Below are 27,180 nucleotides of genomic sequence, written 5' to 3' on the forward strand. Positions count from 1 at the left end.
ATTTAGGGAAACAGAAACTTAATGCAAAACTAGTCCCTCACACACCAACAGACGAACAGAAAGAGGAAAGATGAAGAATTTGTGATGAACTACTGGATGGAGCCAGATGTGATCACAGACTTCTTGCTGGGAATAATAGTTGGTGCTACCAGTATGACCCTCACACAAAGCTTCAGTGCTGAATGGCAGAGTCGTAGATTGCCAGCCTTGGAAAAAGTCAAATGACAACCTTCGAGAACAAAGACAATGTTGATCACATTATTATATAGTAAAGGACTAGCTCACCACGAATATGTTCCTCCAGGTCAAACAGTGGACCAAACTCTTTACACCAAAGTCTCAAAATGTTTGCGACAAACAATTCGATGTTGCCGCCTTGATTTGGGCATTCTCGAGACTGGTTTCTACTGCACGACAATGCAGAAGCCCATACTGCTTGACCTGCTTCTGAGTACCTGGCCAGACATTCTGTTATCGCCATTCCACATCCGCCATATTTGCCCAACCTCTCGCCTTGTGATTTTTTCCTTGTTTTCGTGAGTGAAAAGGCGACTGGAAGGAAAGCTTCGTCAAAATATTGCAGACATCCAGTGGGCTGTGACAGATGAGCTATGAAGCATCACAGCTGAAAATTTCCTTGTTTGCTCCAAGACCTCCAGAATCGTTGACAACTGTGTTTAGTTAGCCAAGGGGCTACTTTGATAGGAGCTAGGATCAAATTGTTCATTCAAGTGAGAAAGGTGGTATATGTTCATTTTGATGCTTCAAGTTACTGTAGTTGATCTTTCTTGGATTGTAGTTGATCTTTCTTGGATTGTGGTAGGCACGCATTAACTGTCTGAGAATTATTGCTTCTGCTTACTGATATTTTTATACGAATACGGTGGCGATTCTGTTGTATGCAGGGGTTTGCAAATATGGTGTATGTGTTTCCAATTTTTAGTTCTTTATGTGCTCAAGAGTATAGTATTCTAAAATTTGTGTGTGTGTCATTTCATCTATGTGGAATGGCAGTCGTAGAAGGTTAATTGACACATCTGTTTTGCTGAATTTATTTGGAGTTGTGTAGAGTGTTTGTAATCTTACTTTTCACTGCCCCTACAAATCATCTTGAGTATGTAACAGGACATTTCTCAGTTAATCTCTTGTATTTGTGAAACTTGTTTCATTATTTCAGTAACTGAGAAAAGAGTGTACAATACTTGCCATCTTAGAATGGATTTTCCTTGACTTCACCAAAAACTGACAAAGAAGATTGGATGCACTGTGACAGAACTATCAGCCACTGTTATCGGGCAACCTCTGCTGACCACTGTTAGTGCCACTTTGTATGCAACCTAAGGGCTGTAGGTACCCCAAGATGGATACGACAGAAGTATGCATTACTTTTTGGTAGTGACAACAGAGTCGGTCTGTCTGTATGTCGTCTGCATAGTTGTATTTTCGTCAACAGCGACTTCCTCGAGACCATTCTGGGTGTGTGCTGGCTTCGTACTTCGATTTTTTGGGTCCTGATTATGATGTCAAAGATTTTCGTGGTTTATCATAAGTCATTCATTCGTGCTGTATGCACCTAACATTTCAGGTGTCCTTTCTATGCAGTGAAACTGAATCATTCCATCTGGTAATATAATTCTTCTGAAGTTTTTGTGCATCCAGGTATCTGAATATTTTCCATAATATCTGACATTCATTATTAACTAGCGACATGCCCCAGCTTTGCACAGGTAGCACTAAGTATCTACAGCCAGATGAGTTGTTGCCATACAAGTAATAAATTATATACAGAAACCTTCTTCTCGAACCTGTATATTAATGAAAACAGTATCAAAATCACTGTAGTAGTTTCCGAACTTAGCCTTCACACACAGACAGAAAAATTTGTTAGTGGTTTAATTTATAATATGTATAGAAGATGAAGTGTAGGTGTGAGAGTTTCTGGTAATAATAAAATCGTGTGGCCCAATGACCTGGTACAAGTCCTTCAGTTGAGCACCACTTTTTGGCCACTTGCATGTCCCTAACTTACAGTTTAATGTGGAATCTGAAACAAGTGTTGTCTCTGGCGAATCTCCACAACATTGAGAAATGAATGCTAGATTAAAAGGCAACTGAAACATCTGTATTGAGACCAGTATTCAAACCTGCGACCTCCCGATTTCCAGACACGTGCTTTGCTACTAGACCACCAATCTTCTGGTTGAGCTTCGCTGCTCCCTGAAGTTGCATTGCTGTTTACTGCTGTTCCCGTTAGGTACCACCTCGTCTGTAGCAGACGGGCCGATAGGTGCCATCATTGCCAAAAGATGTCACTCCAAATGCCAATTAAATGTGGAATATATATTGCATACTCATCATTACCTAGAGGTTATACACTGAAGCCCCAAAGAAGCTGGTATAGGCATGCATATTCACATACAAAGGTATGTAAGTAGGCAGAATAAAGTGCTGTGGTAGGCAATGCCTATGTAAGACAACAAATGTCTGGCACAGTTGTTAGGTCGGTCACTGCTGCTACAATGGCAGGTTATCAAGATTTAAGTGAGTTTGAACGCAGTGTTACAGTCAGCGCGAGTTTGAATGCAGTGTTACAGTCACTACTCAAGCGATGGGTCACAGCATCTCCGAGGTAGTGATGAAGTGGGAATTTTCATGTATGACCATGTCACGAGTGCACCGTGAATATCAAGAATCCAGTAAAACATCAAATCTCCGACATTGCTGTGGCTGGATAAAGAACCTGCAAGAATGGGTCTAGCGACTCCAGAAGAGAATCGTTCAGCATGACAGAAGTGCAACTCTTCTGCAAACTTTTGCAGTTTCAGTGCTGGGCCATCAACAAGTGTCAGCGTGCAAACCATTCAATGAAACATCATTTTATGGGCTTTTGGAGCTGAAGGCCAACTAGTGTACCATTGATGACTGCACAATACAAGCTTTATGCCTCACCTGGGCACGTCAACACAGACATTGGTCTGCTGATGACTAGAAACATGTTGCCTTTCAAATTGTATTGAGCAGATGGACATGTGTGAGTATGGAGACAACCTCATGAATCCATGGACCCTGGGTGTCAGCAGGGGACTGTTCAGGCTGGTGGAGGCTCTTTAATGGTGTGCGCGTGAGCAGTTGGAGTGATATGGGACCCCTGATACTTCTAGATATCAGTCAGGTGTACCAGTTTCTTTGGCTCTTTAGTGTGAATTATACAAGTGATCCTTCCTTGTGAACAAGTCTGTCTATTAGTGGGGGGAACTTTAATTTATAATATGAAAACTGGAACTTTAATAGTGACAACAATTTATTTACGACTTACAAAAAGCAAATACATGTTGCTAAGTTTTACTGTGCTTCAAAGTAGTCACCAGAATTGTGTATAACCCATTGCTAAAAACTATAGGGAATTTAAAGAAGCTGGATGATCCACGGAAAAACAAGTACTAGATGTTTTTTTAGACACGTTTATTTTATTCCCCATTAAATGTTTCAGGCTCTACCCATCTTCAGATGACCTGGGAAAAGTACAGTAATAAATATAAAATTATGTGTTGTACATAAAACAAGTGTTTCTTAAATAAGCAATTTAGTTGCTATGTATTTGCACAACTATTATTTTTGATAGAAAAATACATACCATTTTATGTAAGTGTTAAATGTAACTCTTACAGGTACATCACATATTGTCAGGAAAACCATAAAGTTAAACAAAATAGCAGTAGTAACGAGGTATGATGAGCTAACATGGGCAAAACTTCCAGTGGAATGAGAGGAACAGTCTCATGTTCCTGTTATCAACAGATTGCAAGAGTATAGCGGTGCTACTTTACGTCATTATTTCATTGTTATCATTAGTTGCATATTTGTCCATAATAAAAGTCAATGTTAAAAATGATAAGGCCTACATGAAATAAAATATATATTTACAAATTTTAAGTGCTAGTCATGCCAACATATTAGGGAAAAAAACAATATGTAGAAGGATCTTTTTAAATATATTTATACACAGCTTAGTTTTTTTTTATGTAAAATAGATAACACAAGAAATCTGCACGTAATGTGATTAATGCAAAATAACAGGACAAGTATTTCTGTTTAATTACAGTCCCTTACAATGCTATAAGAACAAAATAGTAAAATATGTAACTAAAGTAGATAATTTTTTTTCTTTTTTATTCGGGAGAATTGTGTGGAGATGTAGGGTAGTAGACGTTCAGCAACACAGCTTATTTATTTATTTTCTTTTATTCACAAGCAGTTCAAAAAAACAACTTCCGAAGGTTCGCTCGTTAATTATAAGGTTGGGAGCTGACAGACCTTTGGTATAGACTTCAAGGTCCTTGAGAATATCTAAAATGTAGCCTTTTTGTTTAGAGTGTAGTATGGAAACCCTGTTTTCGGTTGTCTTGAGTTGGTGATTCTGCTCTTTCAAATGATAACCCAGCATACTACTTTTACTCATGTAACTGTGTTCTCTGAACCTTATCTTAAACACTCTCTGTTTGCCCAGTGTAGAAGTTCTTGCAAGATCCACATTTAATTTTGTAGACTCCTCCATTACAAAATTTGTGCTGTGGCACATGTAGACTGTGATGCCGTAGCTTCCATAGTTTATTTATTTGAAAACGATCCTGGATCTTAAATTTTTTAAATGCATTGGCTATGTTTTTTCTGAAACAGGGCCAATGTGTGGTAGTGAAATATGTTCGACTGCTATTTTATTTTCATCTTTGTTTCTTTCTACTTTTTAAAGTATTTTTCCCCAAGTACCTGATTGCTGTTTCTGCAGAGTCATTTGCTAACCCAACTTGAATAATTGTGCTAACTTCCCTCTCTACTGTTTCTTTGTCCAAGCCTAGTTGTTCTAGCCCATAAAACATAGATACAAAGCATTCCACCTGAGATGCTGGGTGGCCGAAAACTTTGTGTGAGTGTCTTTTAATTGCATCTGCCTGCAACTTAACGTATTTTCTTTGAGGTAAGTAGCAATCTACCTTTTCCTACATTGTTGATATTCCTACCTCGAGTTTCCATCTTTTGGTACAAAGTGGGCTTGTTTATGCACATCTGAATGACATGAATCATTTGGAATAATCAAATCTGATACTGTTGGCTTATGGAAGACATCATACCATATTTTTGAATCTCCTTTAGTGGTCATGAGATCTAGGAAGTTGAGAAATCCCTCCTTTTCAAATTCAGTGGGAACTTCATATTATCATGCATAGAGTTTAGAATATGAGCAAGTTCCTGGACTTCATCATGGCTGCCTGATGATGAAAATGAAAATGCCGTCAACATGCCTACAGTATAAATATTTTTGACACGACTCTGTGTGGTTACTAAAAAATGAATGAATGATCTGGAAAATAAATTTTTTAATGCCAACAAAGAGTTATATCAAAAATATTTTTCTATTGTAGGTACAAATGTGTAACTAATAATAATGATGATGAAATGACCGCTTAGTCACAATTCCTATTGAATGGAGGTTTGCTTAGCAGGCACAAGAGGCCATTCCTATCATTTCACTCTTTCAAGTTTTGTCCATGTTAAGCCATCATATATAGTTACTGCTCCTATTTTGTTTAACTTCATGGTTTTCCTGATGATTTTTGATTTACTTGTCAAAGTTATATTTAACTTTTATGTAAAATATTATGTATTCTTGTAACAAAAATAATTGTGTGCAAATATGTTGCAAATATATTGCTTATTTAAGACACTTGATTTTTTGTCTACACCATGTAACTTTATATTTATTATTGTATTTTTGTCGGGTTACCTAAAGATAGGCCAACAGCCTTGCTGCAGCGATAACACCAGTTCCCATCAGATCACAGAAATTAAGCGCTGTCGGGCTGGGCTAGCACTGGCATGGGTGACCGGTCTGCCGAATGCTGTTGGCAAGCGGGGTGCATTCAGCCATTGTGAGGCAAACTAAGGAGCTACTTTATTGTGAAGTAGCAGCTTCGGTCTCATAAACTGACATATGGCCGGGAGAGTGGTGTGCGGACCACATGGCCCTCCTCATCCACATCCAGTGATGCATCTGGGCTGAGGATGACATGGGGACTGATCGGTACAGTTGGGCCTTCATGGCCTGTTTGGGCACAGTTTAGTTTTAGTTTGTCATCTGAAGATAGGCATAGCCCGAAAAGTGTAATGAGGAATAAAATAAATGAGTCCAAAGAAGATCTGGTATCTCTTTTTCTGTCATCATCCAGCTTTTTAAAATTCTGTATACTTTTTGTGATTGTGATGGTCACACACCTCTAGCAAGATTTTCTGACAAATTTACGACAGCTCATTGCTGGCAATGTGGAAATCATAGGATACCCGTAGCAGTGCCAGTAGTATTGATAGTTTGAGCAGAGTCGTGTGTTGCCCAGTAAGTCTCTGTAACAGTTCTGGAGCAAGTGCCATGAAGTGCTTCTTTCTATTTAGGAATGAAATTGAAGTCACAAGGGCTTATGTCTGGGTAGTGTGATAGGTGGTACACCACTTTCCAGACACAGTCACAACTTGCACCATATGTGCTCGAGTGTTGTGTTGCAAAATGATGGGTGGGTTCTGCAGAAAATGTTGTCGCTTCTTTCTCTAAGCTGTTCATTTCCAAGACACAGCCTGTGACCAGCTTCGAGAAGGAAACAGTGATACTTTCTGCAGGACTCACTCATTGTTTTCCAGGACAATGCTCAGGCGATTATGGCACAAGTTGTGACTGATTTGTTTGATTGGTGGGCTAGAAAGTGCTGTACCATCCACCACACTCCCCAGACTTTAGCCCTGGTGACTTTGATTCATAAATAGCGATAAGCACTTTATCTCATTCCCTTTAGAACTGTTACAGAAATTCATCGGACAACAGATCAATCCATTCAAATTATCAACACAACTTGTGCTGCTAAGGGTATCCAGCATCTTCCACAATGCTGTAAACAGATTATATACAGTGCTGGAGACTATTCTGAAGGACAGGGGAACGTGTAAACATGTGTCTGTCGTGTAACAATATTATGAAAAGGAAAGTTGCTGCTCATTATATAGCGGAGATGCTGAGTTGCAGATAGGCACAGCACAGCAAAAAGACTGACACCAATAAAGCTTTCATCCATTAAGGCCTTTGTCAACAATAGATGCACACACACACAAACGCAACTCACATATACGACTGCAGTCTCAGGCATCTGAAACTGTGTGTGTGTGTGTGTGTGTGTGTGTGTGTGTGTGTGTGTGTGTGTGTGTGTGTACACGTCTATTGTTGACAAAAGCCTTAATGGCTGGAAGCTTTATTTGTGACAGTCTTTTTGTTCTGCCTGTCTGTGACTCAGCATCTCGGCTATATGGTGAGTAGCAACTTTCCTTTTCATAATATTATTACATTCCATCCTGGATTTTCCTTTGTTTGTATCTGTTGTGTATAACTTGTAATTAATAGGTGCCACTATTAAAGTTTGCTCAGGTGCATAGTGTGATCCTTGGTGTATGTGTGTTTTATAATTGCATAGTTGGGCTTGATGGATAGAGATTTCCTGCTATAAACATTCCAGATGATCATGAAGGCTTTGGGCAGTGCCTGAGTTTTGTTTGTCATTGTTAATGTTCTCAGTAATTTCGCCTAAGTAGTAGAAGTGTGTATTATTGTTGTTGATACTGATGCTGTTATGATGATGATGATGATGATGATCATCATCATCATCGTCAACAACTACGGTATTAACTGTATGATGAGATCTTTTATTCGATTGGCTGTTGATGGACCACTGCTTTATCTTTCGCGAACAGTGTCGTTTGTTATGAGTGTGTAGGCAAGTTGTGTATGATTAGTACTTTTAATGTTGGCGTCCGGAAACTGGAGTCAGTACTGTTTCTTGAAGCAACCCTTCAGATATCCTCATCAGGCTGAGTGCACATTATTCTACTCTCTTCAATCGATGAAAAACCTTTGTAGTACTGGGAAGTGAACCTAGGTTCTCCACATGGCAGCCAAGCTGCTGATCCTCAACTGCAGAGGAGGACAGATGATGATGATGATGATGATATCTGTAGTTATGTTTGTCAAAATATTGCTGCCTGTCACCTTTAATTTATGTTAAGATTTTTTTTTTTTTTTTTTAATTTGACTATCTTAGCTATCACACTAAATGAAAGTACTGCAGACACTAATTTAATTAGATGATGAGTGGTTGCAAAACTCTACTATCATTACTGGCCTCTCGGATTAAAATGTGTAATGTTTTTCTTCTCAGTAATGTCTTTTCCGACGAGAGAGGATCGAAAGCGCTGCTGGGATTCACGTGACCGCTACTGGGAGTGTCTCGACGAGAACAAGGACGATAAGGAGCTGTGTATAAAGCAGAGGCAGTTCTACGAGAAGAGCTGCCCAGCACAGTGGGTGAGTAGATGATTACAGTTGTGTACCCAAATGCATGTTGCCTGTTGATCTCTGTTCTGTACTTGGCTTTTTCCTGCCAAGAGCTCAATTGTACATGCACTCCATGTTGTAAGATTTATTGATACTCCATAAAGGACTTTACGAAATGAAGACTGTGCAGCATAGCAGGAGCAGAGTTGTCAACAGGGTTTTGAAGCAGGTATTCAGTTGATATTACTACAGGCTCCCGTGGTCTTAGGGTAGCATCTTTGACTACTGATGTATACATTCTTCATCCTGGGTCCAATCTCAGTTCCTGCTTCAGTTTTGAATAAAAACCAAAGACTTAAAGTATAATGAGATACGCCCATTATGCCAGTGGCCTTCTTAGTGAGGTTGGAAGAGCAGTTAGACATTCATGCCACCCTCTTGCCCTTTGTGTGGGAAACTGCCCCTAAAGGCAGATAACTCATCAATGGGCAATGGCATCAGGGTGTATGAGGATGCAGAAGGCAATGAAAACCACTGCATTAAAGAAACATAATATGGCCTGTAATTTGGTGTTGTGTGACACACAAATAACCTAGAATAAGGAAAAAGGAGGGTGAGGGTGGAGAGAATCTGTATAGTTTAACATGTACCAAAGTTAGTGTCCACTCCCTAATGAATGAGACAGGAACTGAAATTGAGAATAGCAAACCAAAAGCTGAAATGCTTAACTCCATTTTCAAATGTTCCTTTAAAGAGGAAAACCCAGGAGAAGTGCCATGAATGAAGTAAGTATTAGTGTCAGTGGTGTTGAGAAACAACTGAAATTGTTAAAGTTGAACAAAGGTCCAGGCCCCGGTGGAATCCCTTTCAGGTTTGATACAGAATTTACAGCTGAGGTAGCCACTCTTCTAACTATCGTAGAACCCGTAGAAAAAATAACAGGTCACACCTGTCTACAACAAGGCTAGTAGAAGTGATCCACAAAATTACTGTTCAATGTCCTTGACATCGATTTGTTGTAGGATCTTAGAACATATTCTAAGCTCAAACATAATTAGGTATCTTGAACACAATGACCTCTTCAGTGCTAACCAACATGGATTTCAAAACATCGATCGTGTGAAACCCAACTCGCACTTTTCTCACACGACATACTAAAATCTTTGGACCAAGGCAACCAGGTAGATACAGTATTTCTTGATTTCTGAAAAGCATTTGAGTTGATACCACACCTACATTTATTGTCGAAAGTACAATCATATGGTGTATCAGGTAAAAATTGTGACTGTGTTGAGGACTTTTAGGTAGGGAAGACACAACACGTTATCTTGAGTGGAGAGTCATCATCACACATTTGCCCCAAGGAAATGTGTTGGGACCCTTGCTGTTCATGTTGTATATTAATGACTTTGCAGACAATATTAATAGTAAAATCAGAATTTTTCTAAATGATGCAGTTATCTATAATGAAGTGCTATCTGAAAGAAGATGCATAAATATTCAGTGAGATCTTGATAAGATTTCAAAGTAGTGCAGAGATTGGCAAATTACTCTAAATGTTCAGAAATGTAAAATTATGCACTTCACAAAATGAAGAAGAAAAAATGTATCCTGTTGCTATAGTATCAATCCCTCACTGTTAGAATCAGCAAACTCATAAAAATACCTGGGTGTAACACTTCAGAGGGATATGAAATTGGATGGTCTCATAGGTTCAGTTGTGGGTAAAGCAGGTAGTAGACTTCGATTTATTGGTAGAATACTGTGGAAGTACAGTCAGTCTACAAAGGAGGTTGCTTACGAATCACCCGTGTGACAGTTGTAGAATATTGCTCAAGTATGTGGGACCCATACAAGATAGGACTGTCAAGGGATATTGAATGTATACAGAGAAGGGCAGCACGAATGGTCACAGGTTTGTTTAATCCGTGAGCAAATGTCACAGTGACACTGAAGGAACTGAACTGGAAGACTCTTGAAGATAGATGTAAACTGCCATGAGAAAATCTATTAACCACGTTTCAAGAACTGGCTTTAACTAATTACTCTAGGAATATAATACGACACCCTATGTATCGCTTACATAGGGATTGTGGGGATAAGAATAGAATAATTATTGCATGCACGTGACATTCAGTCAGTCATTCTTCCTGTGCTCCGTACATGAGTGGAAGAGGAAGAAACCCTAATAACAGGTACAGTGGGATCTACCCTCTTCCATGCACTTCATGGTGATATAGCTGTAGCTGTTACACCATAAATGTGCTGAAGATTCCAGCATGAATTTTGACTACAACAGAGCTGATCTGAAACTTCGAAACACAACCCTATGGCTGTGGCTAAGCCATGTCTCCATAGTTCATGTTTGGATATAGTCGATAGAGCGTTTTCTGCAAAAGGCATAGGCCTCAGGTGTGAGCCCTGGTCTGGTACACAGTTTTAGCCTGGCAGGAAGTTTAATGCTAAAAATTTGATTTTAAAAATCTTAAATAGGTTCTGCAATGTTCCCTATAGTTGGCAAAATGCTTGTCTACATGCATCCGACCACCCAAAGGCAGGGGTAGGAACATTGAGGCTCTCTTGGCACAGCAGGACATTTGCCTCCTTAACACTGGTGCTCCCATATATTTTAGCTTGACTCATGGCACAGACTCTGCCATTGACCTCTCTTTTAGTAGCCCAGGTCTTTTTCCATACTCCAGTTGGAGGGTCCACGACGACCTCTGTGGTAGCGACCACTTTCCTATCCTGGTTTTTCTTCTTTAATCCCAACCCCCTGACCAGCTGCCACGATGATCTCTTCGTGGAGCTGATTGAGCAGCCTACACCTCAGCTACTATGGCCATTGTTCTGCTTCCTGGTGACATTGATTTGGCAGTGGACGAGGTCACTATGGCCATTGTTTCTGCTGCCAAGGCAACTGTCCCCTGTTCTTCAAGTAACCTAAGGCGCAAGTCAGTCCCTTCGTGGACACCAGAGATTGCAGAAGCTATCCGGGACCGCCGGTGAGCCCTGCAACGACACCAGCGTCATCCTTCCCTAGAGAATCTGGTTGCCTTTAAACAGCTGTGGGCCCGGGCTCGGCAGTTAATCCAGTGGAGCAAGCAGGCCTGCTGGGAACGATATGTTGCCACCATAGGTTCTCGCACATTTTTGGGCATCCAACCATGGTTTTCAGTTCTCGGCCTCTAAGACCCGAGTGATGCATTTCTGTCATCGTCGAACGGTCCACCTCCATCCAGAGCTCTACCTTGCCAATGAACTCCTTCGTATTGAGGAGACGCATCACTTTCTTGGCATGCTGTTTGATGCTCAGCTCTCTTCGGCACCTCATCTTCGCGAGCTTAAACAACGGTCCTAGCAGCACCTCAACATCCTTCAGTGCCTCAGCCACACCATTTGAGGGGCTGCACGAACAACCCTCCTACAGCTCTATAAGGCCTTAGTCCAGTCCCGTCTCGACTACTCAGCTGCACCTTCAACGTTGCAGAGCCTCGACACGATTCTCCATTGTGGCGTCAGACTGGTGACAGGTGCCTTCTGCGCTAGTCTGGTGACTAGCCTTCTTGTAGAAGCTGGAATCCCTCCCCTATGATTCCGCCGACAACAGTTGCTTGCATCATACATTGGCCGCGTCCATGCCTCGCCCGACCACCCAAACTGCAGGCTCCTTTTTCCATCTTCTGCACTCCCCTCCTCACGACGGCAGCCTAGGTCGGGTCTCCCGATCGCTGTCCACGTTCGTTCCCTTCTCTCGTCACTCGAGTCCTTTCCCCTTCCTCCATCCTTCCAGCCCTTTTCTCCTACCCCTCCTTGGTCCCTCCCTTGCTTGCGGCTTTGCTTGGATTTGTCCTGTGACTCCAAGTCCTCCGTTCCACCTGCCAGTCTTCGTCAACAATTCATGGCTCTTCTTGCCTCGTTTTGCGATGCTGATGTAGTCTACACCGACGGTTCTGTGGTTGATGGACACGCTGGCTTTGCTCTCATCCACGGCGACTACGTTGAGCAGCATACCCTGCCTTGTGGGAGCAGTGTTTTCACTGCGGAGCTGGTTGCTCTTTATCGTGCACTTGCCCACCTTTCCTCCTGCCCTGCGGAGTCATTTGTCATATGCAGTGACTCCCTGAGTGGACTGCAAGCACTCGACCAGTGTTTTTCTCGGGACCCTTTGGTGTGCGGTATTCAAGATGCTGTTTTTGCTCTCGCCGAGTGTGGTCTTTCAGTGACGTTTGTGTGGACCCCGGGCCACATCGGCATTCCAGGAAATGAATGTGTCAATCGGTTGGCCAAGCAGGCCACCACTTCGCCACCCGTGGAGTGTGGTCTCATGGAAAGAGACCTCCGGTCAGGCCTACATCGCAAGGTCCGCAATGTCTGGAGCTCTGTATGGTCTGTCTTGAACACGCCAAATAAGCTCCGCACGGTAAAGTCGTCCACGGCCGTATGGAACTCATCCTTGAGGAGCACGCGTAGGGTCTCAGTTGTTCTCTGCCGTCTCCGAATTGGACATACGCGGTTGACCCACAGCTATCTCCTTCACCATGAGAACCCGCCCAAGTGTCGCTGAGATGCGGGGCTGACAGTGGTCCATTTTCTGATGGACTGCCCCCTTTTAGACCCCTTGCGGCAGTCCTTTAATTTACCAGCTGCACTTTCTTTAATTTTAGGTGACGATGCCTCTATAGCTGACCCAGTTTTACGTTTTATCTGTGCAGCTGGGTTTTATCACTCGCTCTAGTGTGGGCGCTCTCGCATGATTTCTCAGGCTACACCCACTCCAGCGACCTTTAATTGTGACGTGGTTACCAAAATAGTGTCTTTTATGGTAACAAGTTGTGTTGGTACCTATATAAATGCTTTCCAGCTGGAGGTTTTTCATTTGTAGTTGAGTGGTTGACCTTTTACCTGATCCATCAACCTCTGTAGTCTGTTTTACTCTAGTCAACTCTTTGCCCTGCTCCTTTTGAGTGTCCTCTATTTTGTGTTATTGCGGTGTTCATTTTAGCTCTGTACCCCTTGGTGTACTCTCCCTCTGGGTACAGAGTTATGCTTTTACTGTATAGGCCTTTTACAAGTATGTCTGTTTGGAACAGGGGACTGATGACCTCAATGTTTAGCCCCTATCAAACCCCAAAACCAACCAACCAGCCCAAAGGCGGGGATGGACAAACAGATGATGTGTGTACGGTGTAGCAGTCAGGATGGAGTTAACGCGAATGTATGGCACTGGTCGAGAATCCGCTGCCGGAGGTGGCTGAGAGGCTCGTGTATGTGCAGAATGTGTGCCTTAAGGATCCCCAGGTTGCATAGCCGACTGGTCCATGGTTGCATAGCTGAAGGGAGCCTGCACTCTATAATAGGGCAGCATTGGAATAACCTGTTCTATGGTACACATCATAAGTAAAAACAGCAACTAATAAATTAATATTAGATTCAGTCTACTTGTGAATCTTTCACTAGTCCCACAATTTAGTGACATTTGTCCATTACTGTCTCCACATCATATCTTGCAGCTGTAATTTATTCTCATGATGTCAGTTACAGTAAGTTTAATATGATATATTTTGTTTATTACACACTTAATTTGAAATCAGTTTTCTTTCTCCTTTCACCTGAATATTTCCTTGCAGTTCTAAAGCTAATTAAAAGCTAGTAACTTTTTTACCCAAGAGGTTTACAGGGACTGAAATGTTCACTTGCAACTCACATCCTACATCACTGCTCTCTGATAAACATATGAAATATTGTGCTGTGTACAAAGTCAAGTAATATTCTGACTGTTTTCACCTGTGATTATTAGTTTTACTTAAAAATTGCCTTAGATGTTTATATATCCATTAATATAGTTTGAGAACTCTTAATGAAAATTTGTTCAAATACCTCACAAGTTTGTGCACCAGTAGGATGAAATGCTATTTCTCCTTGTGCTTCACAAAATTGTTAAATTTTATTGAAGCTATAGCTAGTTTTTGTTGTTAGTTCATAGTTCTTGCATAATTCCAGTCATATTGTGCAATTCAAATGTCACGTGATTGCTAACGCAGCACTCAGTATTGTACCAAGCCTTGCAGTATATTTAGAATTCTCTGATACAGAGGAGATGTTGAGTTGAAGACAGACAGAACAAAAAGGCTGCTATTCATTTAAGTCTTTTGGCCAAAAGGTAGAAAACACACACACACACACACACACACACACACACACACACACACACACACACACACGTACACAAGCCCAACTTGCACAAACATGTCTCTGGCCACTGAGTCCGGGATCAGTGACCAGAGGTAGTGGTTTTTGTGTGTGTGTGTGTGTGTGTGTGTGTGTGTGTGTGTTTGCTTGCTTGCTTGCTTGCTTGCTTGCCTTTCTGAAGAAGACTTTGACCGAAAGCTATGTGTAACAGTCTTTTCGTTTTGTCAGTCTGCAAGTCAATGTGTTGTCTTTATGGTGAGCTGACAAGTCAATGTGTTGTCTTTATGGTGAGTAGCAATCTATTCTTTTCCTAATATTGTTGATATTTCAGCCTGTAGTTTCCATTGTTTGACAGTTTAAACAATGTCACACATAGCCCAAAACTCTTCTTTAAATCAGAGTAAAAGACTAATGTGATACAGAAATAAATTAATTGCCCAAAAATTTGTGCTTGGAACTGTTATAAAAACTTCAGCCAGCATGTGGGTTTCAAGAAGTAGTAAACAGTGTGTGTGTTTATGACCCATTAACTGAAAACTATTATTTAGCATCTCACAATTAATTTGAACATACATATTAAAAGATTTGAAGAAAGTTAATCGGCACTTACCAAATTAATTCATCAACACAAATAAAATAAAATATGGTTTCTGGATGAGGCCTTTGTATAGCTGAATTTATTTTTTAAAATAAATAAATACCTGGGCACGAGTGATTAAAACAACTACTTACAAGTGGTGCAGTATTGCTCTTCATTTTTCAGGGTTGCCACAGGTTCTGGAAATCAAGGAATATCAGGGAATTTCAAATGTGTCAGGGAAATCAGGGTAATTTGGAAAAAAAAGGAGAAATCTCGTCGTCGTCTCAGTAGATGAAATGATTTGTTTACCGGGATGTCGCGCATCGTCACTGGTTGGGTGCAGCCGAGCACATGTTCTTTTTCTCTACTTCCTCATTACTACTGCTTCTCCCCTTCCTACCACACCCCTAAGCTTTCAGTCAGTGCTGCCACCACTTCTCGCCGCCAGACTAGCAGCTGCTGACGAGAGGCAGGGAGGTGTGAGGAGTCATTTGTTTGGATCTGATTCTCACACTGTAGATGCAGCGGCTGGAGATGAGTTGTGTCTGAGTGGTTGTGTGAATGTAAAGGCCATCGCCAAAAGTTTAGTTGTGAGAGTGTGATTGTCTTTTCTGTGTGCTTGTTTGAAGCTCAGCAATCATCTTTATTTGGAGTTGCTACCTATCCTCATTATATTGATATTGATTCTCTAAATATTTGAACAAGTTATCTGTTGCATTGATCACCATGGTCCCATTTCATCAACATGCTGCCTGGGACTCCTGAATAGCTGGCCATACGAGTGGATGTCCACTACAGACTGAAACCGCAGGCCATTTCTGCAGGAATCTCTAACAGATCAGGCCTGCTGATCTGAAGGCCTTAGTTTCCCACTAATATGCAGGTCCTGCCCATCAGATCTAGTCACACCGAAATGCCCGCTGGCCGGGCCTCTTTGTGTGTGGCATTATGAAGCACGTTTTTGTGTTTTATCCATAGACCCTGGACTGCAATGCTCCTCGGCAGGATAGAGGCCACGTACGGTGGATTTCAGAAACTGTGGCTCTCTCTCCACAAATATGTTGTACAGTGCAGCATTTTATAGACATTTTATCTGTTCTGGTTCATTTTGGCACTTCACAAGTAGTTTACTATTAGAAAGTATGGATGATAATAAGAAGAAAGTTGTGGCAGTTGCTGTCGTTTTGTACCAACAATAATGAATGTAGCAGAACAAACATTTTACTGGTGGCCACCTATATCATTCGTTTACACAAATCTTCCCTGCCTTCTACATTTTATTCAAGAGGCAGATTTCTCTCTGAAGTTATTTCTGAAATTATTGAAAGTATTTTAAATCTGTCTTGTGACTACAAGGAAATACATATTTTTGCCGTCAAATGTGTGTTGTTGTATTGAAATAAAATAATATCAGTGGTCTTAATGAAACACACATACCAATTGGCTTGCTTTCTCCACCTAAAAACAGTTAATTAAAAAATATATTGATGTTAGCACTTAAGACTTTTGCTCACATTAGGAAACGCTGTCTGCTTGCATATTTTATTTAGACAATGTAAGATTTTTGCTCACAGTAGGAAACAATCTGCTTGCAAGTTTTATTGGGATATTTTCTCATTCAACACTATTGTTTTTTGTACTGTAGGTGCAAAGATGGATTTCCAATTTACATCTTTACTTACCCTTGAGATCTCAAAATTTGTCAGGGAAAAATGCTAAAACTCGTCTGGAAATATCAGTGAATTTCACTTGGGGAACCCTATTTATATCCTACAGTTGTGGGGGAACATTGGTGTTTCTGGGAAGCAGATGAAAGAAATAGTGTCTAAATGAGTTCTGTTTTCACTCCAGTTCTCATTGCACCATGTAGGATCATTTCCATACATAATGATTTCTTACCTTCTCTTTATTGCTTATACTGTGAATTTAAACAATATCATCATTGAGTACAGTTCAAGTGTAGAGTTCCAGTCTGCTATATTATTCTGAATGCAGTATTTGTGGTAAAGATTTTCGTGAATAACAAAATCACTATTCCCCCCAGGGGGTCGACAATTCTTTTGTGGATACATGCGTAGTGAGCACAGGACCTCGAGCTAGTGTGGCCCTCTTTCTTTTCCGGGCTGCATACCTTCCTTTTCCACATCTTCCCCCTCCCCCTCCCCCCAACCTCTCCCCTCCCCCGTCACCTCCGCCTTTTCCCTTCCCCTTCTTCCCCTCTGGGAGTATGTTTGGGAGTATGTTTAGTGCCTAAGTCCGGAGACAGACGCTTGAAACTGTAAAATAGTCTCTCTTCTTCGCTTTCTCTCCTGGCAAGTCTCTGTCCTTCCTTTGTCCTTCTCTTTTCCTTACCTCTTCTCTTTACCCTCTTCTCTTACCCTCTTCTCTTTACCCTCTTCTCCGCTGCGGCGTTTGAGACCTCTCTTCTTTCCTTTCCTTTCTCTTTTTTCCTCCCTGTGCATGTCCGAAGGCCGATCCACGCATTCCCACTCATAGCCAGTGATGGGGTAACGCGTAATTCCCTGCCCTGGGTAGACAGGTAGGACACGTACGTACCCCCTGGTAATGGCCGGGCCCAGGGTGGGGTGGTTACCCGAGCTGGTACCCTCCGAAAGTGCCGATTAGTCCCTCCGTATGTTTCTCTGGAGGTTTGACCTGAGGTGTGAATAATCACCTAAGGGGGGAGTGCCCTCATAGAGGGGCCCCACAAGGAAGGAGCACGCCATCAGAGACGCCGGTAATCATGGGGGATACTTCCGCAATGGTTTCCTCATCATCTACTATGTCTGCTCACAAGTGAAAGTTAAATTAGTCTCAGCCATGGACAATTCTTCCATCAGTGCCATAGTTCCTTGTTTCTCAGTTGGTCGAAGGTCAAGATTTTTCCACAATCAACCCTTTCATTATTCAGAAAGGTGTCAACGCAATGGCAGGTCCTGTAAAGTCTTGTTCCCGATTACGAAATGGCACCTTGTTGTTAGAAACAGTCAGTGCCATACAGGCACAAAAATTGCTGCGTACTTCACTGCTACAAACCTTTCCTATTGGGATGGAAGCACCCCGCGCTTTAAAATCATCACGTGGGGTGGTTTATACACACTCCCTCGACGGATTGTCCGACGAGGAAATTCAAAACTACCTGTCTGACCTGGGCGTAACGGCTGTTCATCGAGTCATGAAAAGGGTTCCAACCCATACTGTCTTCTTGACATTTGACAGAGTTCAACTTCCATCGAACATAAAAGCCGGCTGTGAGATAATTTCTGTTCACCCTTACATCCCAAACCCTGCGCATTGCTATCAGTGTCAGCGGTTCAGTCATACCAGCCAGTCATGTTCCAATCCGACCAAATGCGTTACTTGTGGCAAGGATGGCCATGAGGGTGCTTGTCCACCTCCATCCCCTCGTTGCATCAACTGTATGGGTGACCACACTGCTTCTTCTAGAGATTGCCCCATTTTCAAAGACGAACTGCTCATTCAGGAAATCAGAGTGACGGAAAAGGTTTCGACCTTTGCTGCTTGAAAGCTATTCGCCAGTCGAAAGCATACTGTGCCTCACGCAGGTAACTACAGCACTGTCCTTCCCTCTCCTCGGCCTACAGAGGAGGCAGCCAGGCAGACTTGTGATCTCACCTTCAATACCACAGTCATCAGATCGACCAGCACAAAGATCGCCCGTTCAACCTCCCCACTATCACCTGCTCACTCTACGGCTCACCTTTCATCGGGTTCTGCTAAATCACGAGGCCCAAAATCAGACACCTGGACTTCCAAAAAAGAGCCTACTCGTGAAGATTTTTTACGTACCCTGACTTCACAACCATCGATTCCTCCCTCATCTCAACACCCTGTTTCCAAGAAGGCTAATAAGAAACCCAGTTCCTCTCCTTCTCCGCCATGGCGTGTCTCATCTACAGCACCACCTGGCGGTAACCGCCCTTGGCCATCTTCTGTGTTGCCAAGGCGCACAGCTATTGGCCGATCAACCATCCGATCGCTGGTGGCAGGAGCTGCTCCCAAACAACCTATGGATCAGGATCTTCTGCCTTCGGCTGAATGTCGTTCCAACTGTCAGCCGCCGCCTCCGAGCAGTCGTTGAGTTGCGGGCAGCCTCGGCCCGATTCTTCCCATTTCTGTCCACCCTATGTCCATTATCAATTGGAATATCCGCGGCATTTGCGCCAATCGGGATGAATTGTCTCTCTTCTTACGATCCTACTGGCCGGTCATCTTCTGTCTTCAGGAAACAAACCTGCGTCCCCACAATCGCTTTGTTTTTCTTCATTTTCAGTCAGTACGATTTGATCTCCCCTCTATTGATGGCACTCCAGCACATGGAGGACTCATGATTCTTCTCCATGATACTGTTCATTATCACCCAATTGCCTTAAACAGTTCCTTCCAAGCTGTTGCTGTCCGTCTTTCCTTTTCTGGATACACCTTCTCTCTTTGTACTGTATACATTCCATAATCCACACAAATGGCAAGAGCTGGTCTCCTTCATCTTCTTGGTCAGCTACCGCCCCCCTATTTGCTGGTTTGGGACTTCAATACCCACCATCCGCTTTAGGGATCTTCGCGTCCTTGTCCGCGTGGCTCACTATTGATAGACGTCTTCCACCAAGCGGATCTTGTTTGCCTCACCACTGGGGACCCTACATTTTTGTCTGCCTCCACAACAAATTTCTCTCATTTGGACCTTTCGGTCGGTACTGTTCCGCTAGCTCGGCGTTTTGAATGGTTCACTCTTGGTGATACACAATCGAGTGACCACTTTCCATATGTCCTTAGATTGCAGCCACAACTGCCGTATATGTGCCTGAGACGCTGGAAGTTTGCTCAAGCTGATTGGACACTTTTTTCATGTCTAGTGACATTCGATGACAGTCGCTTTCCTAGCGTCAACAATGAGGTCACTCATATTACAGAAGTTATTCTTACAGCTGCGGAACGTTCAATATCTCGCACCTCTGATTTGCCCCGGCACCCCCCAGGTCCTTGGTGGAACGAGGCATGTCGTGACGCAATGCGTGAGCAGCGACATGCTCTTCGCGTTTTCCGCCACCATCCTACTTTGGCCAACTGTATCTGCTATAAGCAGTTACGTGCGCGATGCCATCGCATCATCCACGATAGCAAGAAGGCAAGCTGGGACTTCTTTACTAGCTCATTTAACACCTTCACTCCCTCCTCGGAAGTTTGGAGTCGGATTCGACGGTTATCTGGCATGCCTAGTTTCTTCCCTGGGCTTACTGTCGTGCATGATACCTTAGTGGACCCTGTCGCAATTTCTAACTCATTGGGTCAACATTTTGCTGAAATTTCAAGCTCTTCAAATTACCTGCCAGCTTTTCTCCCGAAGAAACGTGCAGTGGAAGTGCAACCTCTTGCTTTCTCCTCTCAAAATCATGAAAGCTATAATACTATTTTCTCCGTGTGGGAACTCTAACACGCACTCTCTTCTTCTTGCTCTTCCGCCGCAGGTCCGGATGGTATCCACATCCAAATGTTGCTGCATTTATCGTACCATAGTCTGCGCTACCTCCTTCGCGTTTATAATTTGGACCGACAGTACTTTTCCCAGAAGATGGCGGGAAGCTATCATCATTCCTGCTCCTAAACCTGGAAAGGACAAACATCTCCCCTCTAGCTATTGCCCCATTTCTCTTACGAGTAGTGTGTGTAAGGTTTTGGAGAGTATGGTGAATTGCCGTTTAGCCTGGTGGTTGAGTCCCGAAGTCTCTTAACACTTGCCCAATGCGGTTTCCGAAAGCATCATTCTGTCGTTGACAATTTTGTTGCTCTCTCCACTTATATCATGAACAATTTTCTCAGGAAACGCCAAACCGTAGCAATATTGTTTGATCTGGAGAGAGCGTATGATACCTGTTGGAGGACAGGCATCCTCCGCACCCTGTTCTCTTGGGGCTTTCGAGGTCGGCTGTCCCTTTTTCTTCATGAATTTATGGCAGAGCGCACGTTTAAAGTGCGTGTGAACACTACTTTCTCCCATACTTTCTCCCAAGAAAACGGGGTACCCCAGGGCTCTGTGCTAAGTGTTGTACTGTTCGCCATTGGCAGAAATCCAATTATGGACTGTCTCCTTCTCAATGTCTCAAGCTCCCTTATTGTAGACGATTTTGCGATCTGCTACAGATCTCAACGGACCAACCTTCTTGAACGACATCTTCAAGGATGTCTCGATCACCTTCACTCTTGGAACATCAAAACCGGCTTCCGCTTTTCTCCCAGTAAGACCGCTTTCCCTACATCTAGGCCCTGTCAACCTTCCGTTCACGGACATCGCTAAATTCTTGGGTCTTATGTTTGACAGAAAACTGTGCTGGTCCTTCAACGTTTCCTGTTATTTGGCTTGCTGTCTGCAATCCCTCAACACCCTCCTTGTCCTGAATGGTACCTCATGGGGAGTGGACCGAGTGGTCTTTCTCCGCCTTTATTGCATCTTAGTGCGCTCGAAATTAGACTATGGAAGCATAGTTTACTCCTCTGTTCGACTGTCTATCCTTCGGCGTTTAGACTCTGTCCACCACCGTGGATTACGTTTAGCGTCTGGAGCTTTTTACACCAGCCCTGTGGAAAGCCTTTATGCTGAGACTGCTGAACCTCCGCTGTGCAATAGGCAAGCTGTCCTCCTGAGTCGTTATGCTAGCCATCTGTCTTCCATGCCTGCTAACCCAGCCCATGACCTTTTTTTCGACGCCTCCTTGGATTTAGGGTATGCAGGCCGCCTTTCCTCTCTACTACCACTGGGAGTCCGCTTCCATTAACTGCTAGGTTCTCTTTCCTTCCACTTTCCTAAAACTTTCTTGACAACTTGGGGTACAGCACTACCTTGTCTCCGGCCCCGGACCTGCCTGCTCCGTGAACTTTGTCAGTTTCCCAAGGATGGTACCCCTTCTCTTGTTTATGGTCGGGCATTTGCTGCTCTCTGCGCACAAATGAATGATGCCACATTTATATATACTGATGGCTCAAAAACATCATTTGGTGTTGGGAGTGCCTATATTGTTAGCAACACCACTAATCGATTTCGGCTTCGCGACCAGTGTTCAGTTTTTACTGCGGAGCTTTACACTGTTCTCCAGGCTGTCCAATACATCCGTCGCCATCAGCGGATACAGTATATTATATGCTCAGATTCGCTCAGCTCTCTCCTCAGTCTCCAAGCTCTCTACCCTGTCCACCCTCCGGTCCACCAGATTCAGGACTGCCTGCGCTTGCTCCACTTGGGGGGTGTCTCTATGGCGTTCTTCTGGATCCCAGTAAATGTTGGTATTTGTGGAAACGAGGCAGCCAATATAGTGGCCAAGGCTGCAGTCTCTCTTCTTCAGCCTGCTGTTCGCATGGTTCCCTTCGCGGATCTGCGGAGTGTTTTATGTTGTCGTGTTGCTCTTTTATGGCACGGACATTGGTCGACACTTCCCAATAATAAATTGCGTGACGTGAAAGCTCTTCTCTTGTGCTAGGACCTCTTCCTCCTGAACTCGTCCTCGGGAGGAGGTAATCTTAACTAGACTCCGGATAGGGCACTGTCTTTTTAGCCATCGACATCTTTTGAGTGGCGATCCTCTCCCGCTTTGTCCCCACTGCTCTCAACTGTGGACGGTGAGACACCTTTTACTTGAGTGCCCGTATTTTACCCCATTACGCACCCATCTACAGCTGTCGCCTGATATATCTTCCATTTTAGCAGATGATACGCACTCATCCGATCGCATTCTCGAGTTTATTAGCGTCAGTGAGATGACGTCAGTCATTTGAAGTTTTGGGGACAAACAACCCCCTTCTATAGTGGTTTTTTAAGCTTTCCTTCTGTTTTTAGTTTCCCCACTTTTTTTGAGTTTCGCTCCCATTGCTGCTGGTTTCCAGTTTGGTTTTTTTACCTTTTCCTAAGTCTCAGACCGGGCGCTAATGACTGTAGCAGTTTTGCGCCCTAAAACCATAACACACAAAAAAAAATAAAATAAAATAAATATCACTATTCAACAAACCACGCTTTTCACTAGCATTTATTCTTTAATATGTACATCAATTGATGAATGCCATTATGTAAACAAACAGGAACATTCATAGTTCTTACAAAATTGTTAACTTCGCTTTTAATAGAGAGCTGGAAACATTAAGTTTTTATCAAGCCCTAACATATTACGCTACTGTTTGCTGAATGGGAAGTATTGTTGTCTGAATTGCAAAACTGAACAATCTGTATCAACTCAACAACTATCCTCAATCATCTGTCAACAACTACCACTCCATGACTGCTCCTGCCTTGTTTCATGGTTTTGTGTGTAGTCTTAAATTGGACCAGGTTGGTACCAATAATTTGATTAAAAAGAGATATTTAAATAGGCTTATTTCATTCAGTTTGTGGTTATATAATTTTAAATGGCAAAGGACTTGGAAGAGTAGCTGAATGGAAAGGATAATGTATTGAAAACAAGTTATAAAATGAACATCAACAAAAGTAAAACAAGTGTAATGAAGTAGTCAAATAAAATCAGGAAACGCTGACGGAAGTAGAGTAGGAAATGAGGGACTAAAGCTAATAGATGAATTGTGCTATTTGGGCAGCAAATTAACTGATGGTTGCAGAAATTGAGAGGATATAGAATGTGAATGGCAATAGCAAAACAAACATTTCTAAAAAGGGAGATTTGTTAACATTGAATACAAATTTACATATTAGGAATTCTTTTCTAAAGGTATTTGTCTGGAGTGAGCCTTGTCACGTAGTGAAATGTGAACTATAAACAGTGTGGACAAGAAGAGAATAGAAGGTTTTGATGTGGTGCTACAGGAGAATGCTGAAGATTAATTGGGTAGGTTGAGTAACTAATGAAGGGGTACTGATCCAAACTGCGGAAAAGAGAAATGTATGCCACGATCTAACTAAAACAAGGAATTGGTTGATAGGACACGTCTAAGACATCAAAGAACACTCAATTTGGTAATAGGGTTAAGTGTGTGGAATAAAAATTGTAGAGAGAGGCATAGGCATGCATACAGCAAGACTTATTTCACATCAACCCGGCAGCCGACAAGCCGGTATTTTTGCCAACATGGGACCTACCGCCTCTTCACACACAGCCAGCAGCTGCACGGCATACCATAACCGTTCTTTCATGTCTTGTGCATATTCAGTTGACCTCGACAACAAATGGAGCACGACCAGCTATTAGCATGGTATCTCTTGTACTGACATTTGAAAAACAGTAGAAGAAGAAGAGTACATTGGGTCCATCCACTCAGTATGAGAAGAGACGAAGTGGGTGCATTCTTTGTTCTTTTTGAGAACTTAAGGGGAGATGAAAACAAGTTTTTTATTTATTTTCAGATGAGTTTATAAACTTTTGACGATATACATGCACGAATGAAGAGATCCATTCAACTCATTAATACATCCTTCCGAGAATGTATCCAGCCTATACAAATGTTGGCAATTACAGTCAGCCACGCGGGGTAGCCGCACAGTCCTAGGCACCTTCTCACGGTCCGTGCTACTCCCGTCGGAGGTTCGAGTCCTCCCTCGGGCGTGTGTGTGTGTGTGTGTGTGTGTGTGTGTGTGTGTGTGTGTGTTGTCCATAGCGTAAGTTAGTTTAAGTTAGATTAAGTAGTGTGTAGTCTTGGGGACCGATGACCTCAACAATTTGGTCCCATAAGACCTTACCACAAATTTCCAAATTCCAATTACAGTCATGTGAGTGGGAAAGAAAACAGTAGCTAAAATTTAAAAAAAAAAAGGTTATTATCCTAAAGGATGTATAGTTTTGCTATGACCTTAAACAAAACATCGGTTAAATATTTACATAATCAGTAAAGTAGTCAGATATGTATGCCAAGCTATTTGGTCTCTGAGTTATGAATGTGTGCCTCTACCCACCAAAGACAAGTCTGAAAACATTGCTGAAAAATTTGAGCAAAGAGCAAATTTTCATCACTGTGTTGAAGCTGTAGATGGAAAGTACATTCATATCGTCCATCCATGACCCATGTAACTCATTGTACTACAGTTAAAAAGGATGTTTATCTGTAGTGTTGTCAGCTGTGGCTGACTCTGACTATAGATTTATCAACGTAGATATCAGCAGTTATGGTAAAGAGAGTGGCTCTACTTTATTTAAAGAATGTTCTTTGTGGGAATCACTGATGAAAATAACTGTTAATTCCTGAAGACAGGTGCCTTCAGACTACAGTAAGTCCAAAGGTACCTTATTTTTTTATTGATGATGAAGCGTTTAGACTGCATCAACACCTTCTACAACCATACTCTGGGCACAAATTAACAGTTACTAAAAGAGTGTTCAGTTATCCCCTGTCAAGAGCCCAGAGGTACGTAGAATGTTCATTTTGAATACTGACTAATAAATGGAGGATTTTCCACAGAGCTATAAATTTAAAACCCGATTTTGCTCTTGATAATGTCAAGGAGTGTGTTGTTTTTGCACAGTGCCATTGTTAAAAAACAAAGGTACAGCCCCGAGGATACTCTGTCAATAACTGGACTTGAAAGTATAACAAGAAGTGAATGTGTACGTGGGGGAATTGGGGGAATTTCTTCCAGTAATGTACGAAAAATGATGATGAATTATTTTATGACACTGGAGGAATCTGTGAAATGACGGTTATCTAAAATTTAATGTGCCACTGACGTAATTTTTTTATTGTACTTACCATAGTCATCTCTGTGTTTGTCACACATCCATTCATAGCCTTCGTTCAGTTCTTTGCAAACTTCTATCCATGCATTCTGTGTTTGTATTCTGTTCTTATAAGTACCTAAAGTCTTTTCCCACAAAACTGGTCGTTCGTGAACTAATGTCATAAGGATTTCGATACCAATTTCTGCCTTGAGTAGAAATCTCCACAACAGATTGAACGATCAACAAAGCAAAAAACAACTGGCCGGCACACGATAGTTGTCAGTTACGTGTGTAGCGCTTTACTGTTCTGCATGTCCCACCACCTGCGCCGGTATTTCCGCACGGCACTGACATCGAGCTGACATAGTGGGGGCCGCCAGCATCCCTCAGCCTCGTCCCGGCTGTCGGCTGTCGATCAGCCGGCCACGTCGTCTGTCGGCCAGGTGTGAAATGTCCCGTAAGCGCCACACCCTCACAGCTGGCTAGACGGCTGCCGGGTGCTGGGTGCCGGGTAGATGTGAAATAAGCCTAAGTAGATTGAAATGTCTGTAGGTTGCAGTAATTATGGGGAGATGGAGAGGCGTACAAAGAACAGACTAGCATGGTGAGTTGCATCAAACCTGTCTTCGGACTGAATATAACAACAACAACAACAACAACAACAATTATTGATAACTGAGTATTTGGCTCTACGCAACAGCTAGGTCGTATTGTTTTCAACTCCAATTGATGGTAAAAGTTTGGACCTTGACTTGCTCTTGTCTAAGGATGTTCTTGTCGCAGAATGTTGGTGACTTTTGAGTTTTCCTTTTGTATTACTGAGCCAGGTGGTGATGTGGTTATGGTGCACTGGATTTGCATTCGTGTAGAAGAGGGGTCAAATGCAGATTTGAGTTTACTTCACTTAAGTGAAGATGAACGCCAAGAGGTGTCCATTGAAGTTGACATACCCAGTTTCCTTCCCCATAATGTTCTTATCCAAACTTGTGCTCCATGTCTACTTATCTTGTTATCAGTTGAATGTTAAACATTAATCTTCCTTCCTTTCTTCCCTCCTTTTGTGCTGTAGTGCTACAGTAGCATTACTATTCTGACATAATTTGTGATGCAAGAAGATAATCCGCAGAGTTATAAGAGGCTGCTACTTACTTAGAGGCTGAGCTGGTAGTACGTCTCACCAAACTCTCATCATTGTTTTGGCGGATGTTATAAGAGGAGACGAAGAGCGAAGAAGAATAGTGTCCTAACAAGGAAGAAAATTGTTCTGTGCGACACTGGACTAATGCTTTGCTGCAACTGACCAGCACAGAAACTGTCTAGTTTCTGCGCTCTTTACTAATCAGCCAGCCAGTTCAGCCTTTAGGTAAGTGCCAGTTCTT

At 42.5% G+C, this 27,180-nt stretch overlaps 1 protein-coding gene across 1 annotated transcript in view; it reads left to right on the forward strand.

Moving 5' to 3' along the window:
* LOC124716914 overlaps nt 1-27,180 on the forward strand; it is a 381,964-nt gene that overhangs the window by 8,452 nt on the left and 346,332 nt on the right. Inside the window, exon 2 of the mRNA XM_047243483.1 lies at nt 8,250-8,395. The gene's annotated coding sequence lies outside the window, so the exon portion shown is untranslated. The remainder of the gene's footprint in view (nt 1-8,249; nt 8,396-27,180) is intronic.

This window comes from Schistocerca piceifrons, chromosome 9 (genome assembly GCF_021461385.2).
Source record: "Schistocerca piceifrons isolate TAMUIC-IGC-003096 chromosome 9, iqSchPice1.1, whole genome shotgun sequence".
In the NCBI taxonomy this organism is placed as follows: domain Eukaryota; kingdom Metazoa; phylum Arthropoda; class Insecta; order Orthoptera; family Acrididae; genus Schistocerca; species Schistocerca piceifrons.